Source organism: Chroicocephalus ridibundus, chromosome 1 (assembly GCF_963924245.1).
Source record: "Chroicocephalus ridibundus chromosome 1, bChrRid1.1, whole genome shotgun sequence".
NCBI lineage: Eukaryota > Metazoa > Chordata > Aves > Charadriiformes > Laridae > Chroicocephalus > Chroicocephalus ridibundus.
Genome location: NC_086284.1, coordinates 213605679 through 213610286, shown reverse-complemented (window position 1 = coordinate 213610286; position 4608 = coordinate 213605679).

The following is a 4608-nucleotide window of genomic DNA, read 5'->3' as shown; positions in this document are numbered from 1 at the left end:
TGAACCAGTGGCAGACGGGAAATGGAATTTTGTTCGTTATCGCCCACTAGCATGCATTTTTCTTGGAGGAGGGAAAGGACTTTATTTAATGGCCAATATCAATTTAATAACTTTTCTTTTTGCAACTGTGCATGTGTGTGTGAGCCAGAGCTCAATCCTGTCACGCCATGAGTGAAGCTGGGGGGGCAGGGGGAAGGATTATGTCTGTCTTCTGTCAAGAGATGTGTACTCTCCCTGCTGGGCTTCGGCAACTGTGAGTGGGGTCCTTGCATGAGCAAAGTTCATCCTGAACAGTTTTTGAAGCAGGCAAAAGCCCCCCTCACTCCCAATGTTTTGCAATATTAAAATGACTTTTCCAAGAGGAATATTGCATACGTGAAAGAAAAGTAACTCATCTTTGTGTGTCCATGGCTGCCTTCCACGGCTGTTACCAGGAGTGAGGGTGATCCTGCTGAGGGTAGGTGACTTTCTTTTTGCACAGGACAAAGTTCTCCTTCAGAAAATATTCCTACCCATCCCTTCTGAGCGTGTGCAAGTGTTTGCTGCCTGTCTTTCGTTTGGATACTTGCACATCAAGACTGCTGAGGTACTTCCAACCACGAGCCAGCGCCCGCTCCGTGCGTTACTGGAGTTAGTGCTGCTGAACGGAGTACAGAGGGGACGGTTTCCTAATGAAATGCTGCATAGATGAGGTGGCGGCTCAGTGATCTTGTGCTGAGACTTGTCCTGCTTCAAGTAGGGTTTCGAGCCCAAACTAACAAACTTTGACTTAATAACGATGATGACAAAGCTTCAGCCCCTAGTTCTCCATCCATGCTGGATGACCACCCCAGCTCCTGCCTGGGAGGAACCCTTGAACCAATTCTACTGTTCAGAAGATGGATTACTTTTTTACAGATACAGGTGCTGTTGAGCATTTGTCCAAATATCATGTGTCATAAAAGATAAAATGGAACTCACTCTAGAAAAAAAAAATTGCCTCCCATTGGCATGAGCTACTTTCTTATCCCCCAGGTAGGATGGTGGTGGTAGCCAAAAGCAGCAGCAGGTCTAGCAGTCTGTCCCCAAGCTTCCAAGGGCTGCCTCAGGGCTTGGGTAGGTGTCTCAGCCAGGCCAGGGCAGGTGGCCTCTCATAACTGTGTCCGACTCCAGCCTGGAGCCAGTGTGAGAGAATTTAACTTGGCTCCATCTATAATGAAACTTAAACGAAGTCACGGTGCCTCACCTTTGCTGTAGGGTAAAACCTCACAGAGCTGCCCGGTTACTGTCAGCCTTTCAAGTGGCTGCAACTTCGGGCCTAAGCTTTTGATGTTCTGACTCCTGGGCTTGTTTTTATATACACACACAAATAAATATGGCTTCTCCCTTAAAAATAAACAACTTTGAGAAAGCGTTATCCGTAACTGATCAGGGAAAGCACGAGGCTAAAGGTAGGTGATAGTTTTAGCGCAGCAGCTTGGGCTGGTTTTCTGTACTGCTGGAGGCACAAACAGAAGGACTGTAATTTCCAGTGCTCCTGAGTGAACTCAGACTGTTTTGTAACTGAACCCACTGAGGTAAAAACTACAGAACGTGTTCTTCAGCCGCCTGGGTTGGTCATCGTTACTCCTGGCAGGGCGGGAGGCCAGGGTAGTGCAGCTCAAAAGCTGTGGTGAGTGGGGCGGTGACGGCGGGGGGTTGCTCGGGCTGCTCTGGGGGCAGCTCCAGAGCCCAGCCCTGACCTTTCAGGTGTATCCCCTGCCCCTCTGGCCCCCACAGCTCTCGCCTCTTCCTGGTGACTTGGACCCTAAGCAAGTTGTTTGGTGTCTTTAACAGGTCAGTGCTGAAAGATGGGGGAGTGGGGGGAATGTGAAGTGAGTGGAAAAACTTGAAAGTCTGTTTACCTTACTGAAACACATTTCCCTCTAAATGATACCTTTCCTTTGCTCTACGAATCTGACAGCGAGGTGGCTTGGCTTCATCTACCTGTCCACTTCTACTCTCTCCCAAGGTTATGAGCTTACATCCGTGCTGGAATAGCACCGGCCGCAGCTGTGTTGGCCGCAGTCGGGCAGTGGCTGGTTTGAGCAGTGGGGTTTTGGGGCCTGTGGCAGGAGGTTGGACGATGGCGGAGCTGGGGAGGGACAGGCCTGGCAGCAGGAAGGCGGCAGTGTGAGCCAGCAAGGGAGAGCATGGCCCTTGCCCGCGTGGTAGGGCAGTTCTGCCATCCCCTTGGCTGTTCGTTTAGCATCACTTGGCTGAAGAGCGATTTATGTTGTGTAGGTACTTGTTTTGTACAAAACTTTGTCCTATACTTACACCTGTTGACTCGCCAGAACACGCGATGTGCTGGCACTAGCAGTTGAGCTTAGCCCCACCTCAAAGGCTGTGTCCAGTTTTGGGCCCCTCACTATGACAAAGACACTGAGGTGCTGGAGCGTGTCCAGGGAAGGGCAACGGAGCTGGTGAGGGGTCTGGAGCACAAGTCTAATGAGGAGCAGCTGAGGGAGCTGGGGGTGTTCAGCCTGGAGAAAAGGAGGCTGAGGGGAGACCTCCTCGCTCTCTACAACTGCCTGAAAGGAGGGGGTAGCCAGGGGGGAGTCTGTCTCTTCTCACAATCAACAGGTGATAGGACAAAAGGAAACGGCCTCAAGCTGCACCAGGGGAGGGTTAGAGTGGATATTAGGAAAAATTTCTTCACGGAAGGGGTTGTCAAGCGTTGGGACAGGCTGCCCAGGGAAGCAGTGGAGTCACCATCCCTGGAGGTATTTAAAAGACGGGTAGATGCAATGCTGAGGGACATGGTTTCGTGGTGGCCCTGGCCGTGTGAGGTTTACCGTTGGACTTGAGGATCTTAAGGGTCTTTTCCAACCTAAATGATACTGTGATTAGGAATGTGATTTTTTGAAATCAAGATGGATGTGGGTAAGGATGGGCCCTTAGACGTGGATCTTAGATGAGAGGAAGCCTTTAACTCATCGCTTCTTGTGTGCAACCCCCCACCTGCACAGGGTCTTGCTTTCAGCTGACCCCTGTGTCACGCAGAGGCAAAGGCAGAGGAGTCTCCGTCACGACATTGACTCCCAAACTATAAATATCTTTTCCCCTGAGGTAAGGAGGGTCCTTAGACGGGATGGAGCCAAACCCTTCCAAGGGAACACACCCTTCTCTTGTTTTTGTTTGGCCTTTTTTTCCCCTCAGAACGGGGCTTTCTCTTCCCATGCGAGGTGACCCCTCCCAAATGAGGAAATGCCTTCCTTGAGAAGTCGTCGGTGCATCCCAGACTACTTCACCGACTGGGCAGATGCAGATCTCGAGGGATCTGCAAGGAAAGATTTTTTTGTTTGTTTGTTTTTGTCAATAGGTGTAGCCATTACTTCTCAGCCTTTGGATTTTTCGTCATAATTACCTCCTGCTACTTGCAACAGGCAGAATAAAGACAACCAGAAGAGGCTTCAGTAGCTTTAGGATTAAACTGAACGGCAGAGAAAGCAGCCGGCAGGCTTGGAGGAGCAGCTCAGCTTCAATTTCTCTTTTGTTTGTGAGTCTTTGCACCTGCCCCTGAGCTTTAATGAACGTTTCACTAAGCTGCAGGAATCGCAAACTAATTCCGAGAGGTTCCCCAAGCTGCTGAGGCGCTGCTGTCCCGGCTGTCTCTGTGTCACGAAGAAATGCGGCCGCTACAGTATCCTCACCTGGGGGACAGACCAAGGTTTTGGGGTTTGGTTTCCCCCCCCGGCCCCGAGCATTAAAAAAAAAAAAAAAAAAAAGTATAATTTCCTTCCCAAATAAAATAACTTGCTAAAAACTTTGTTAAAGGCTTGAATTTAAAAGAAAGCAACTAAAAGCCTTTGTTTAGCCGCTGGATTTGGATCCAGACCCACTTTCCAAAGTCTGTGAGATGAACATCCCCCCGTCCCTGTGCCAAAGCCAGCCCAGGGCCCGGTGCCGCTGCTGCCTGAGGTCTGTCACCGCCCGTCACTTTAGTCCCTTCGCTGGCGATGGCTGCCCCCAGTACAATGTTCCCCACGGCCAGTCTCTCCCAGTAAGCCCACAGCCATCTCCCGGGGCACTGCGCTCCCTGCCAAAGCCCACCAGGGACCCTAGGGCAGGTCCCGTCCTCTTGAGCTGGGGCTTGGTCAGCCCAGGAGGGACTCGGTGGCCTTGCGGAGCCCGATGCAGCTGCCCTTCGTGGCCCTGGAGCCCCCAGCTCTCGCTGGGCACAGCGCAGACTGGTGCTTTATGGCAGCCACGGCCGCATTCCACTCTTATCGCTGACAGTGGCTTCCCCTGCAAGTCACTTCCCGCTCTGATTCAGCCTTGGAGATCCCTCCTAGAATGGCATCACTCATTTCCTCAGAGGTTTGGGGAGGTCACGTTCACCATCAAACCTTCGTGATGTATTTTTTTTTTCCCATCATTTCAGCGGAAGCTCACTGCTCTTTGGGCTTTTGTTATTGTAAGCATTAGAAAACGGTGTAATTTTTTTTAATCTGTTCCGAGGAAGGGCAAGAGCTGTGTTTCCCGGCTGGGAAAGGAGGGCAGTGATGGTAAGCCAAGAAAAAAAGAGTAGAGATGAGCTTGACCTTCTGGTTCCCAGGCTTATGGGCTAAGCCTGAATCACCCTTC